A 17,079-nucleotide genomic window follows, 5' to 3' on the forward strand; every position below is an offset into this window, starting at 1 on the left:
ATTTACCGTTTTGCCCCTGTAATTACATCTCACTCCTTAAGTACCACTGATTTCTCTAATGAACAATAGAATATAGTCCAACTATGTGTGAACACCTCTCGGGCCAAGAGAAGGTGTGTGACACCACATCGTTCAAGCCTCGAAATCAGCCCTTAAAGGAGTCATTTATCTACTTACCCCTACCTCGAGGAAGGAGTGAATTTCATCTTGTGTAGTTGAGTTCCCATCCCCCAAATCAGATGAATCCCCAAAATGGTAGGTTTGAATTGGCGACTTGGCCACTCACACCCATACAAATCAAAGGACCACCCTCAATGGCAGGAGTTCCCAACTCACTTAGGATTGAAGTCTCACTGATATCATGCTATTAGTGATAGTTCTCTATCACCAATAATGTGCTATCAATGGTAGCTTCTATTACCGATAGCGTGCTATCGGGTAGCTTCTATCATCGATAACACGCTATTAGTATTAGCTTCTATCACTGGTAACATACTATCATAGTAGCTTCTACCAATCATAGCCACTGGACTCCTTTTTACCCCTTTCTCATCCTTCCCAAACATTTATGTCTGTTTTCTTTTCAATGATAGCTTTTATTACTGATAAACGTGCTATTAGTGATAACTTCTAGGCATTCCACTTACATTTTAGTTCGAGATTCAACTTTATTAATTAAATTGACTAAGTTGGCTATCAATGATAGATTTCTATATGGCTATTAACTATGAAAATATAATCAAAGATTAAGCTATAAATGATAAAAAATATTAGTGGCTATTACTCATAGACTTTCATTTGCTATTTATATTTATTATTTGTTATAATAATCAAACTTGATGATTGACTTGTTGGTGTTAAGTCACTTATGAATTGAGTACTTTCAAGTCATGGGTACAGAACCCAACCTCATAATTCTTGTGAAAAAAAAGGGAAAGAAGAAAAAATTCAAATAAAGGAAAGACAAAATTTACAAATAAGAGAAAGAGAAAAAACTAAAACTAAAAAAGGGAAATAAATTAAATATAAAAAAGGAAGCAAAAACTGGACAAATGAAAGAAAAACTAAAAAAAGAAAAAGAAAGGGAAGAAGCAAAAAATCGAAGAAAGAAAAATAAAATAATAAAAAAAGATAAGGAAAGAAGCAAAAATCAAAGATAAGGAAGAAAATAAAAATAGAAAAAGGAGAAGCAAAAAATCGAAGAAAGAAAAATAAAATAATAAAAAAAGATAAGGAAAGAAGCAAAAATCAAAGATAAGGAAGAAAATAAAAATAGAAAAAGGAATAAGTAAGAACCGAAGAAAGAAAATAAAAAAAAAGAAATAAGCAAAAATCAAATAAAGAAAAGAAAATTAAAAAAAAGAAAAAAAGATTGGAAAAAACAGAAGGAAATGAAAGAAAATAAAAATAAAGAAAATAAGCAAAGATCGGATAAATGAAAGAATAAAATAAAAAAAAATAAAGAAGAAGCAAAAATTGAGAAAGAAAAGAAAATGAAAAAATGAAAAAAGAGAGAGAAAAAGCAAAAACCGAAGAAGAAAAAGAAAATAAAAAGACAAAAAAAAAGTGTACAACAATATAAGATAAGGGAGGACGAAATTAGAAATGAAAAAAATTCAAAAATTGACTAGTCAACTCATCCATATTTGCAAATATTTTAAAGATGTAATATATTTTTAATTTTTTTTCTTATTCTACCATGTATTTCAAATATCCAATAAAATAATTTGAATCAATCCATATAGCAGAAACCAAATTTACTCAGTTATTTGGGATTAAATGAGAACACAAATATCCTTTTCAAGGCCTTCTTCACCGAAGTCAAAGCTTGATCCAAAGTTGAATCCCAACTCTAATCAATGATCCGTAAGTACAATCCAATGGCAAGGGAATTAAGCCCAAATATTAGCAACTATCAACAACTCACAAACGGAGTCACCAAGTCGAAGAACTTACCAAAATCCACAAAAAATTGATCTCTAATAATGTCGAACAGCACATTTTCGGCCTAAAAAATTAATGGCAAGGGAATTAAACCCAAATATTAGCAACTATCAACAACTCACAAACGGAGTTACCAAGTTGAAGAACTTACCAAAATCCACAAAAAATTGATCTCTAATAATGCCGGACAGCATATTTTCGGCCTAAAAAATTCCTCTAAAGCAAATTTAAGGCTCAAACGTAATAGGTAAACATTAATTATTCCAAATCTGAATAGACATTCAAGATCCCTTCAAGAAAGTCCAACAAAACCACTAAATCTTACCCAAAAATCAAAATTTCGTCAATTAGCAGTGGCTTCTTGCGACGGGGCTCGTCTAAGGGCGATAACAGAGGTTTGGCGGCGTGATAGAGGTGATACTGATGGAGGTCAGAGCTTAAAACAAAAAATGAGGGAGAGAACTTAGAGAGAGAGAAATCAGAGGAGAGAGAGAGGTGGTGCACTCACCAGCATGCGTTAGCATGGACTATAGGTGATTGACAACCTGGCTATGTTACTATATTTTAATGGAGTTAACGTACAATTAGCGGGAAAAATTAGGATCATTAAGCATTCTAATTCATCAATTTGAGCATCTAAGTAAGCATGCTCATAAGATAAAAAGAGGGTTTATGAAACATACCTTTGAAGAACTCTTTAATCTTCAAATTGAGCTTGAATCTCTTCATAAAAACGTTATAGACATCACTTGATCTTTCCTACCATTCTCTAAGATCTTAGATTGGGTAGTGGAACCTAAAATAAGCTGGAATTTAGGGAACCATAAGAAGAAGTTTTTCTGGTTTTCAGCTAGAAGATGAAAAACAGTTTCGTCAGTAACTTAACTCTCCAATTCTAGAATGCATGGCCTCCCAATCTCAGCAATTGAACTAAGTTTTTCTCACCTCTTCCATGCAAGCCAAATTGACATGGAGAGGACAACTCCTACTTGGGAGAATTAGTGGAATTGTATGTGTTAATAGTGGGAAAAATTCACTTTGTGGAATTATCCAAAAATTGAATTTTCAAAATTAAAATTCAATTTTCTTTTCAATTTTGAAACTAATTTTCAAAATTATTTTTCGAAAATTCAATTTTCATTTAAAATCAATATTCAAAATTCAATTTAAATTATTAAAACACCAATTCCACAATTATGATTCTTATTCATGAAATTTAAATTAATATTTAAATCGAATTTAAATATTATCCAATTCTTCAATTTCATTTAATTTGATAATTAAACGTGTAATTATATCACATATAATTACTAACTCCCTTAATTGAAAATTAAACACTTCAAATTTACTCATCACTCCATTATAAGGTTTAATCCGTTTGTGATTTAGTGGGGGACCTAATGGACCTATAGATCATGGGCTCCAACGATCCAAGATTAATTGACTAAACTCTTTTAACCAAATTAATCAACATTCGTTACCTATCGGGTCACTCCACGAAAGCCCAGTAGTTGCATTTCTCTCACTGGAGATATATTTTTTTCCATTTGATTTAACCGTAATCAGTAATTCGACCACATGTTGTTTGTAATAACGGTCGGGTCAAATACTGTTTTACCCCCGAGATTACATCTTGCTCCTTAAGTCCCACTGATCCTCTAATGAACAATTTGTTTATGATCCAATCACCAAACCAAATTCCTCTTAGGCTAGTGAGAGGGTGGAGCCCTTTGTTCAAGACCCGAAATCAGTACTTAAGAGAACAACTTCCTTATTATCCCTAAAAGCGAGTAGGAGTGAATTTTGTCTTGCATCCTATGTCTCCAACTATCCACTTGATCTTACCCCTAAAATGGGAGGCTTATTGAGCCAACATTGTTGAGCTAACCCTTACTTATGCAAATCTAAGGATAATCCCAAATAAACAGAGATCATAGTTAGCTCAGGATTAAGGTTGAGTTACCCAGGTCATCGTTTTGAAACAGTCAATCTTAAACAGTAAACAACGTTATAAGGTAAGAGTGACTTATTTTTTAGTCCAGTCTTATACAAAATCACTACATAGGATATCCCTACTCGCATGTCTCCATATGAATGATTCAGGATCACATTGTTTGTACTAAATACAAAGTGAGCTGCAGCCAATAGTGTTACCAGAATAAGGTAACGAATCTTATTCATATACTATAGAACGTTTTGGTTATCTACTTGAACTTGATCAATTCTTATGACTCCGCATAAAGTCCAAGTATTCATGTAATAGCCATCGATCTTAGTTTATTGAATTTAGTGTAATTTACGTATTTAATAATAATTTTATTGAACAAAACCTCAATAACATTTTATTACAAATAGAATATGTTTAATTTTACAAACTACGAGTTTTAGGACATACAACCAACATATTCAACCCTCAATATATTAAATACATAAACACATGGATTTCAACTTCTTCTCGACAAACAAAATTGGTGTGCTTGGAGGCAAAACATTATGGCATCTGAAAAACTTCTATAAATAGTCATGTATCTATGACTTGCTATTCCACCCTACTAGACTACCCTATAAGAAGTTTTGAGAACGAAGGTGTTCTATTCTCAAGTTCATATCTTATACTTGTAGTCATCTAGGAAAAGAAAATTTAATTTCCTTAACCTTAACCATTAGTTGGAGCTAAATTACTTTCAACTCTCAATCAAATTGACGACTTTGTTAGTTTCTTGTTCTATCTTGTGCCCAAAGTCACAATCCCTTAACTCTACAAACACATTCGATAACTTAATTTTTCGCTAATAAGGCCTAAACCTTCCCTTTCAATTGTTTCTGGTAACAGTTGCTTATCAAACTTCACTACATAAAATATTATTTTCATCAACTCCCCTATAAATTGAAGGAGCTTATCAAACACCCCAATGTTTGATTGTCTTGCTTAATCTTTTATTTTGAGAAGAAGATTTTCATACTAACACTGAGTTCCATGACCAACAACTTGAAAAAGCCACCATTTCTACCTACACAAAGGTCTAAAGTTCCCCAAGATAAGTAGAGATTTTACTTTTACACCAAACCAATACCTTGTAACCACTCATATCATGTTTAAAAAACCAAACCAATCATACTTAACTTGGAATTTTGAACACATTAAGTTCCTTTCTCTCTCCAAAATGGTAATATTTTTTAGAAATTTTTATCTCATTCACACTTATCTTTGACAAAATCACTAAATTCAAAACGTCTTTTTTTCCACTTTTTAAGTGAAACTTAATCTCTTAACCCAAAATGTGTAACTATTCATAATCCTTTATAAAAACTACAATATAATTTCGAACTTAAAACTTTAGTAGGGGATCTTCCACAAGTCAATATTGATATTAATCTTCAAATCTTTTTTCTTCCTCTTGACATGATTAAACTCAAGTTTTTTTCATCACATGAAATACATAGACGAAAGTACCTCGATTGGGATTTTGTGGGTTATATGTGTTTTGATATGGGTTGTTACATACAAAGTAGATCGATTGGGATTTTGTGGGCACATTTTGTAAGAATGTGGTTCGCTGCATTCCACACAACTAATTGCTACAACTTGGTTCAACGCTTTGATCTGGTTGACATTCCCTACCAACGTTCCATTGTTTAATGCCATGGCTTTCAACAAACTAGTCACTACTACCATTTGCGCGCTGACAGCTGATTGGTGATATCAGTTCAATCAGCTCATTATTTGTTCTCTGTCCATCTTTAGATCTTATTCTGTAACCGTCATCTACCCATTCATCATTGTTTATTCAGATTCGATGCAAAATAGCATATGCTTCAGTATACATTGTGTCCAATGATTGTCCTGCCACGGAGGCATCTGCCACTGAACGTGATGGTTTACTCATTCCAACATAGAAAATTTTCATTTGTACCCAATCAGGTATATCATTGAGTGGGAAATTTCTGACAAGTCCTTTGAATCAGGCCTACACATCATTTAATATTTATGTTTCTTTTTGTTCAAAGTTGGTGATGTCACGTCGGGGTTGAGCATTCACTATAGGAGGAAAATATTTATGCATAAACTTCTCTACCATCCGTTCCCAAGTAGAGATATCACTTAATCCAAGTGAATAAGCCCATTGTCGAGCTTCATCTCTGAAGGAGAATGAAAAAAAGCGACAATTGGATCCCTTAGGCTATAATTCCTAGGATCACAAATGTATTACAAATTTCCATAAAGCTCTTCAAGTGAGCATGTGGGTCTTCGCCTTTGGCACCTCCAAACTGGCTAGTGACTTGAATCTTCTGATACATCACATGCTTTATCTCAAATCTAGTTCTATAAAACACTAGATACATGATTCCTGGTAAAAAAATCATACAGATTCAGCTTCGCATACTCTCTTATCAGTCTATTACCATGATGCACGAGTAATATAGGATTCACTAGTGCGTCTACGTTGTTGGTTGCATTTTCAATGTTAGGATTATTTTGTTGATCATGATAGGATAAAGAAACAATCAGAATCAATAAGTACTCTAATTACAATTAATTTGAGTTCTAAAAAACATGTAAAACATAAATAGGATAAACATATTCGATATAAAACATAAATAGGATAAACATATTCGATATAATTAATTAACATTTAATTTATCGAAAATAAACTAAATTGGAGAGTTTATAATATTTAAATATTGATTTAAATATTAATTACATAAATAGGATTCATGTTTAAAATGAGGTGTGTTATTAGTTTAATATTTGATATTAAATTATTATTTAATTAATTAAATTTGTTTAATTAATTAAAATCAAATTAATTTTCATTTTTAGATTCATAATGAGAAATTGGTTTTTTGAAATTTTGAAATTAATTAAATAAGATTTTAGTTAATTCTGATTTAATTAAAATTGGAAATTGAGTTCTTCGTGGAAACATCCAATCTTCTCTAAGTAGGAAGTGGATTCTTCCTTATTCACATACCTTGCCCACTTCATCTTGTCCATTTGAAGTGGCATCATCAATCTCCATAGTGCCTGCATGAAGAAGTATAAAACTCTCCAATTTTTGCAGATTGAGGAGGTTTTTTTTGCGGTTGGAAATCAGCTTCTACACATCTGTTATTCATCTAAAAAAACCCACTCCAATTCCTACCAAATTCACTTCAATCTTGAGTTCCACCACTCAAATTCAAGGTTGAGAATAGCAGAGAAGCTCTCTTAGTAGTTCACTGAAGATTTAGAGTTGAAATTACTTGAAAAGCAGCTTGGGTTGGAGGAATTCTTCAAAGGTATGTGTTGTTTGAAACCCTCTTCTGAAAATTTTGTTTTTGAATGCTCTTAGAACTCAAATTAAATATAATTAGAGTTTTGATTATGATTGCTTCCATTGCATATTTCTACATTCTGTCAATTGGTATCAGAGAATGATTTTAACACTCAATTAATGTTAATTTGAGTTTGGTGGGTGAATTTCTATGATTGTATGTTTTGGTACTGATATGGTAGCCGGTTTGATCGGTTTGGCTTTTTTTGGTCTGATTCTGCCTAGTTTGGTCTGATTCATCACCTTTTGAAGCTCTGGAGGTCTGGTTTAGATGGTTCAAGTCCTGTTCGGATTGGTTCATGTGGTCCAGTTTAAAATTGAAGCTATTTTGAACCTATATTTTGTAATAATTTAGTTATTATTGCTTGCTTAGGATGCGAAAGTTGAACCATATCAGTGCTGTTTAATTATTTATGCATGTGTTGTATATTATTTTTAAATGAAAACATGTATGTGCATATTGTATGCCATGTAGATTTAAAATCTCACCATAGGAAGCATGTTACATGCATTATATATATGTTATAAATAGTTATAACATATAGTATGCATGTTTCGGGTTTCTTTTGTTTAATATAAGTGTTATATTAAATGTTGAGTGTCTTTGTTGAATGTTATGGATGCAAAGCAGGTCGTTTTTTTATAAGTTGTTATAAAATTGAATTAGACATTTAAATCCATAACAAAGATAAGTTGCATGCTCACGTAGGTTAAATACTTGTTTTAATAGTTAAAATAGGTCGTTATCTTATAAATCATGGTTACAAGCTCAATCGGTATATAATCCTATCTAAGGCTGGAGGTTTTTAAGTTGACGGTCTACGGAACACCTCCTACCTGGGGATTATGGCTAAATAATTGAGCGTTGTTAACCAGTTTATAAGTGTACGTGAGCGGTGTGAGGTAATAAAACGGTTTATCACCTAGATATCATAGGTTAAAATCTATTTATAAGCATTATACTTGGATAAACTACATAGAGTTACGGTTGTTTATTTAACCGAAATAAACCTGAGTATATATATACCAAACAAAATAGTAGAACACTTCAGTGGGTGTTTAATAACATGGATGATATATTATTAGAATACTTTAGTGGGAGATTAGTAACATATACGATATGTTATTTTTAGCTCTCACGTCCTTAAGAGTTCACATCGAGATTCATGCGACACTTCATGTCACTCTGGAAGTGACCTCCATTCAGAAAATGTTTGCATGAATCAAGATTTAGGTGAATAGGGGAAGTTGTTCAATTTAAAATCAAATATGTGATATATTGTTTTCAATTCTCACATCTCTAGAAAGTTCACACCGTAAGGTTCATACAACGCTTCGTGTAATCCTGGGAGTGACTTCCATTCGGAAAGTATTTGTATGGGTTAAGATCAAGGTGAATGGAGAAGTAGTTCATAGTCAGTGGGTGAAGGATATGTGTCAACGTATCCTGGGGTCTCGTTCGTTGGTTTAGACCATGAGATTCCTATGTTGCACCTGCTGGTTTTCTTTAGGCGACCCTTGTTAGTCGTTTAACGACGGCTATCTCCTTGGAGGGTTGTAACATGGGATTCAGAACAACTCAAACTCTAAAAATGGATAGGATTTCTTAGGTCCATTCCCAACCTTGGCTCTCCAATTCGGTAGCCTCGTTGGGGCTGACCTCTGAAATCTGAAAATGGATGGTTACACTTACAGAGTTACTAAGTGTTCATAATTTTTGACTAAAAACGGTAACTAAATGACTATAGGAATAAGAGTTATTCTGGATATAGTATTTAGTCAAGAATGTCTTGCTTTAGTGACGAAATATTTGACTACCCCTCGGTAGCACTTATTCTGACTCACTATAGTATCATTGCAAATAAATAATGATTATGGGTACATTATTACTTTTTTTTTTTTGCTAAAACTTAATTTGGATTTAGTTACAATTCACTAATAAGAATTTATTTAAAATTTTAGCATGTTGAATTCTTCTAGAATACTCGCTTTCGCATTAATTAACGGTAATAACAATTTAACATGAAAATTACTAGCACAAGATGATTCAAAACAAGTTTTACAGAGGAATATCCTCTATCTCCCATCTCATCTAAAGTTTTGAACTATATAGATGAGAATGCGAAAATCGAACGACATAGTAAATACAATTTATTTGTCATCGAGACATGCTTAGTGGAAAATGATAAAAAGACTTAGATAATAGATTCAGATGCTACTAACCATCTGTATTTTCTCTCAAGAAACAAGTTCCTTGAGACAACTTACATAAGGCAAAACAACCATTAATGTAGGGACCGGAGAGGTTGTTTCATCTAAAACAATTGGAGATATGAAGTTATTAATAGAAGATAGATACATTTTACTTGAAAATATTTTTTATATTCCTTCTGCGAAAATGAATTTAATATCTGTCTCATGTTTACTGGAACACAATTACAAAGTTTCTTTTGAAAATAATGAAGTGTTCATTACTTCGAAAGATATCAAAATTTGTTTCGCAAAACTAGAAAATAACTTGTACATATTAAAACTGACTAACGTAAAAGCCATTTTGAACATAGATTTGAGACTCAAAATAAAAAAAAAGGAAAGTTTCTCCAAATGCCCATCTTTGGCACTTGGACTTTGTCACATAATTCTCAACAAGATTGAAAGACTGGTTAAGAACAGTCATCTAAATCAGTTAGAAGATAGTCCATTACCACCATGTAAATCTTGTCTTAAAGGGAAAATAATTAAAAGATCTTTTTCTGGAAAAGGTCTTCGAGTGAAAGAACCCTTGGAGCTAGCACATTTAGACCTTTATGGTCCAATGAATGTTAAAGCTAGAGGAGAGTATGAGTATTTCATTAGCTTCATTGATGATTATTTAAGGTATATTTCATCAGCTTCATTGGTGATTATTTAAGGTATGACCATATTTTCTTAATACATCATAAGTTTGAAACACTTGAAAAGTTCAAGGAATATAAGACTGAGGTTGACAATCAATTAGGTAAAAGGCTTAAAATACTTCGATCAAATTGAGGAGGTGAGTATATGAACTTAAAATTCCAGGACTATTTTATAGAACATGGAGTTCAGTCGCAACTTAAAGCACATAGCACACCTCAACAAAATGGTATAGTAGAAAGGAGAAATAGAACCCTGTTAGACATGGTTCGTTCTACGATGAATTATGCCCAGTTGTTAAGTTCTTTTTGGGGACACGCAGTTGAGACTGCGGTGTATATATTGAATATGGTTCCCTCGAAAACTGTTTCAGAAACATCTTACGAGGTATGGAGAGGATGTAAAGGTAGTTTATGTTACTTCAGGATCTAGGGATGCCCAACATATGTGTTGGTGTAAAATCTTAAAAAGCCGGGACGCCGTTCAAAGGTATGTCTATTTGTAGGTTACCCTAAAGAGACAAAAGGTAGTTTCTTCTATGATCCTTAGGAAGATAAGGTATTTGTATCAATAAATGCAACTTTCTTTTAAAAATCATCAACTTCAATGTAGACTAGTAATAGATGAAATGACCAGAGAAACGTCAAATGTATCAACAAGAGTTGTTGATCGAGCAAGTCCATCAACAAGAGTTATTGATGGACCTGTTGATGAAACTGGTACTTCACATCCTTTTCAAGAGTTGAGAGTACCTCGACGTAGTAGGAGGGTTGTGCAACATCCTGACCGGTACATGGGTTTAACTGAAACTCAAGTCATCATACCAGATGATGGCTTAGAAGATCTATTGACTTTCAAACAAGCAATGGAAGATGTGTAGTGGATTAAAGCCATGAACCTTGACATGGAATCAATGTAGTTCAATTCAGTCTGGGATCGATCAACCAGAAGGGTAAAATCCATCAGTTGCAAGTGGATCTATAAGAGAAAACGAGACCAAGCTGGCAATGTACAGAGTTACAAGGCTAGGCTTGTGACAAAAGGTTTTACCCAAAAGGAGGGGGTAGACCATGAAGAAACTTTCTCTCCAGTTTCCATGATAAAGTCTATTAGAATTCTCTTGTCCATAGCTTCAGTTTATGATTATGAAATCTGGCAAATGGATGTTAAAACAACATTTCTAAATGGCTATCTTGAAGAGAGTATCTATATGTCTCAATTAGAAGGTTTATTGAACAGAGTAAAGAGCAAAAAGTCTGCAAGCTTAATTGATCAATTTATGGGTTAAAACAAACATCTCGATGTTGGAATATGGGATTTGACACTGCGATCAAATCTTATAGCTTTGAACAGAATGTTGATGAACCTTGTGTTTACAAGAAAATTTTAGGAAGACTGTCGCTTTCTGGTTCTGTATGTTGATGTTATTCTACTCATAAGAAATGAGGTAGAATTTCTGGGTAACGTCAAGTGATGGCTTGCTACGCAATTCCAAATGAAAGATCTGGGAGAAGCATAGTATGTTCTTGGGATCCAAATAGTTCGAAACCATAAGAACAAAACTCTAGCATTATCTCAGTCATCTTATATACATAAGATGTTGTCTATATATAAAATGCAAAATTCCAAGAAAAGTATGTTACCTTTCAAACATGGAATTCATCTGTCTAAGGAACAATGTCCTAAGACACCTCAAGAAGTTGAGGTTATGAAACGAATTCCATATACATCAGCAGTAGGGAGCTTTATATATGCAATGTCATGTACACATCCCGACATATGCTATGTAGTTGGAGTTGTCAGCAGATTTCAGTCCAGTTTTGGATATGATCATTGGAGTGCCATTAAAAACATCCTTAAGTATCTTCGGAGAACGAGGGATTATATGCTCGTGTATGGAAAAAAGAATCTGATCCTTACAGGATATGCTGATTCTGACTTCCAGACCGATATTGATTCAAGGAAATCAACTTCAGAGTCAATATTCCCTCTAAATGGAAGAGCAGTAGTATGGAGAAGTATAAAGCAAAGTTGTAATGCTGATTCCACAATGGAAGGTGAGTATGTAGTTGGAAGTGAAACAGTAAAAGAAGCAGTATGGCTTAGAAAGTTCCTGACTAATGTAGAAGTGGTTCCAAATATGCACCTGCTAGTCACCCTATTTTGTGATAACAGTGGAGCGATTGCAAACTCAAAGGAACCTAGAAGCCATAAACGTCGAAAGAACATCGAGTGCAAGTACCATCTCATCAGGGAGATTGTACACAGAGGAGACGTGATCATCATGCAGATAGCCTCACAAGAAAACTTGGCTGATCTATTTACAAAGGCCATCTCGACTAAAGTGTTCGAGGATCACCTAGTGGGACTAGGACTACGGGATACTTAGAACTAGGACAAGTGGGAGAAATAATGGGTATCTATTGCCTTAGTTTATTGTATTTATTCTATTGTTTTTATTCTCTCAGTGAACTCAACATTGTATATATTTGCATATATTTATCCACTGAAGATTTAGTCCAAGTGGAAGTTTGTTAGGTTGTATGTCCTAAAACTCGCAGTTTGTAAAAAACCTTTTCTATTATCAATAAAGGTATTATTCAACGTCTCTTCAATAAAGTTGTTATAGAATTTATAGATTGCACTAGAAAAGACTAAATCCAACAAACTAAGATCCATGGCTATTATATGAATACTTGAACTTTATGTAGAGACAAAAGATGGATCAAGTTCCAATAGATAGCAAAAATGATCTATAGTATACGGATAAAGTTGGGTGTCTTATTTTGATAAAACTATCGGATGCAGCCCACTCTATAGTTGTTACAATTTGTTGTAAGATGCTACAAACGAAGTGATCCTGATTCGTTCATGTATTGACATAAGGAGTGGGCGTCCTATGCAATGAGTTTGCATAAGATCGGACTAAGAAATAAGTCACTCTTATTTGATAACGTTGTTTACTGTTTAAGGCTGACTTTTTCGCTTAGATGATCTAGGTAACTCGATCTTATTCTTGAGCTAACTACGAACTCTTGTTTATTCGGGATTATCCTTAGATTTTCATAGATGATGATTGGCTCAACAATGCTAACTCAATAAACCTCCCATTTCAGAGGTAAGATCGGGTAGATAGTTGGGGATATTGGGTGCAAGATGGAATTCATGCCTACCCAATTTAGGGATAGGAGAAAGGCTATTCTCTCAAGTACTGAATCCAGATCTTGAACAAGGGGCCCCAAGCTTTCATTGACCTGAGAAGGATCCGGTTTAGTGATTGGATCACAAACCAACTGTTCATTAGAGGATCAATGGAACTTAAGGAGCAAGATGTATTTCGAGGGTAAAAACAACATATTGACCCAACCGTTATTACGAACAACCTGTGAAGGGTCGACTTACTGATTATGGTTAAATCAAGTGGACAAAAATATATCTACAATGGTGTGACTCGATAGTTAACGAATATTGATTAATTCGGTCTAAAGAGTTTTAGCCAATTACTCTCAAATCGTTGAAGCTTATGACCTGTAGGTTCATAAGGTCCATTTACTAGCTCGTAAAACATGAACACCTTGGATTAGTAAATTGAGTAAATTTAGAATGATTTCAATTCGAACTGTTCAAATTGAATTTCAATTTGAAGTGTTCAAATTGAGTTTAGGATTTGAATTTGAATAGTTCAAATTCAAATTAAGGTTTGTATAATTATATTCGATATAATTAATTAAGTTTGATTTATCAAAATTAAACGAAATTGGAAAGTTTATAATATTTAAATATTGATTTAAATATTAATTAGATGAATAAGATTAATGTTTAAAATTAGGTGTGTGATTAATTTAATATTTGATATTTAATTAATTAAAATCAAATTAATTTTCAATTTTAGATTCATTTTGAAAAATTGGCTTTTTGAAATTTTGAAATTAATTATTTTTGAATTAATTAAATAAGATTTTAGTTAATTTTGAATTAATTAAAATTGAAAATTGAGTTCTTAGTAGAAGCATCCAATCTTCTCTAAGTAGGAGGTGGATTCTTCCTAATTCACACACCTTGCCTACTTCATCTTGTCCATTGGAAGGCATCATCAGTCTCCATAGTGCCTGCAAGAAGAAGAAGTATAAAACTCTTCAATTTTGGTTGATTGAGAAGGTGTTTTTACTGCTAGAAATCAATTTTTGCACATCTATTATTCATTTAAAAAAACCCACCCCAATTCCTACCAAATTCACTTTAATCTTGAGTTCCACCAATCAAATTCAAGGCTGAGAATAGTAGAGAAGATCTCTTGGTGGTTCACTGAAGATTCGAAGTTGAAATTACGTGAAGAGCAACTTGGATTGGAGGAATTCTTCAAAGGTATATGTTGATTGAAACCCTCCTCTGAAAATTTTGTTTTTTCATGCTCTTAGAACTCAAACTAAACATAATTAGAGTGCTTATTGACTATTATTGCTTCCATTGCATGTTCCTACATTCTATCAATTAGTATCAGAGAATGATTTAAGCACTCAATTAACGTTAATTTGAGTTTGATAGGTGAATTTCTATGATTGCATTTTTGGAACTGATATGGTGGTTTTATCAACTTTGGCGTTAGATTTCTCTTTTATTCTCAAGTTATATTTATAATTGGCTCTTGTTTGATGAGTTTATATGTGTGTTCTAGAGTCTGTAATTTATTTGGAGTCAATAGAGTCGATATTAGGTTGTAATTTGAAGTTTGAAGCAAGCAAGGTCGAGCAACAAAACTGGAATTGAAGCTTCTGCTTGCAAGCGTTGCAACACTGTTCATCGAGCATTGCAACGCCACAGGCATTTTGATGAACAACATTACAATGCTGGGATGAGCATCGTGATGTTGCTCATCCCAGCCTAGCAACAATGCATTAGAGCCGGTTTGCATGGGAGGTCGCTAGTTTGACCGTTTTGGCTTCTTCCGGTCTGGTTCAACCCAGTTTGGTCCATTTCAGTAACTTTGGAAGCCCTAGAGGTCCGATGTTCATGTTTTACTAGCTAGTAAAGGGACTTTATGGACCTATAGATCATTAGCTCCAACGATTTGAGATTAATTGGCTAAAACTCTTTAGACTGAATTAGTCAATATTCATTAACTACTGAGTCACACCACTATAATTTGATAGTTGCACTCTTCTCATTGTAAATGTTGTTTTACCCTCAAAATTACATCTTACTCTTTAAGTTCCACTGATCCTCTAATGAACAATTGGTTTGTGATCCAATCCTTAAACCAGATCTCTCTTGGGCCAGTGAGAGGGTGGGACCCCTTGTTCAAGTACTGGATTTAGTACTTAAGAGAACAACTTTCCTCTCATCTCTAAATCGGGTAGGCATGAGCTTTATCTGCCACCCTATGTCCTCAGCTATCTACCTGGTGTTATCCCTGAAATGGGAGGCTTATTGAGCCAGCGCTGTTTAGCCAACCCTCACCTATGCAAATCTGTGTATAATCCCAAATAAAAAGGAGTTCATAGTTAGCTCAAAATTAAGATCGAGTTACCTAGGTCATCTAAGCTAAATAGTCAGTTTTAAACAGTAAACAACGTTATAAAGTAAGAATGACTTATTTCTTGGTCCGATCTATACCAACTCATTGCATAGGACGCCTCTACTCCTCATGTCAATATATGAACGAATCAGGATCACTTTGTTTGTAGCACCTTACAACAAATTGTAACAATTACAGAGTGGACCGTATCCGATAGTGTTACCAAAATAAGACACCCAACCTTATTCATATACTATAGACCGTTTTGGTTATTTACTCAAACTTGATCCATCTTTATGTCCCACATAAAGTTCAAGTATTCATATAATAGTCATGGATCTTAGTTTATTGGATTTAGTCTTTACAAGTGCACTTTACGTACTCAACAAACAACTTTATTGAATAAATATCAAATAACATTTTTATTGATAAAAGAAAATGTTTAACTTTACAAACTGTGACTTTTAGGACATAGAACCCAATAGATCAGCCATACTTTGTTCAAACCCTTCATTGAAAGGTTCGCTCGAATTCAGGGTCAATATCAAACTCAGATAGTTTATCGTTGCTCATATACTATTTGCAACTTTTCGGTGAAAACTTGCAATACACCTTTAATCGAGTGTCTACTTGTGAAAACTGAGGCCAAAATAAAAGAAATTAGTTGGATCTAAGAAAATCCTTGGCAACATCACAAATACTTGTTATGTGTTGTATCGTGTCTTAAATAATCACAAAAAATTCACAAGTTTTGGTCTAAAAAGTCCAAGTATAAACTTAATAAGAGGTAGTTTCTGTGAAGACTAAGGTCGAACACATGGATTTTCTTGAAAAACTCAACCAATTAGGTAGTAGTTCTCTACTCAGATTCATGGATTGGTTTATGATAGATGGAAAATAGAGAGTAAATATGCGTGCATCTTATGATATACATTCGTTCTCCATACTATATGCGTTTAAGAATATATGATGACCATGCGTTCCTGCCACAAGTTTTCTTGCTCTTTCGCTAAGTATAATGAGATCGCAAGTTTCTCAGGGTGATCCGAGGTCGAACTCAGGGACTTGTAACTAAATGTTGTGAAGTGATGTGTTTACGGCGAAGAATAAAAGAATAATAAAGTTAAAGGACTATGCGCTACTCCTACTCCTAACTAAACAGATTAAGCAATGGAAGTATGACTATGAGAGTTGGTAGAGACGCAGAAACTGTTCACTCGTAATAAGATTCATGGAAAAATAGATAAAATAGTGCAGGGGATAACTTCACTACATCATTAAGCTTGATCGCAAGGGTAACCCTAGCCAGCACAAGTTATGCAATCATGCTATACACAAATATACGCATGTGATACATATGCAAAAATGTCGATAGGGCTTATGTCTAAGTCTCTATCCTTGGTTATGCGA

This window comes from Benincasa hispida, chromosome 7, assembly GCF_027475165.1.
Source record: "Benincasa hispida cultivar pf3 chromosome 7, pf3_genome.v1.1, whole genome shotgun sequence".
NCBI classification, from domain to species: domain Eukaryota; kingdom Viridiplantae; phylum Streptophyta; class Magnoliopsida; order Cucurbitales; family Cucurbitaceae; genus Benincasa; species Benincasa hispida.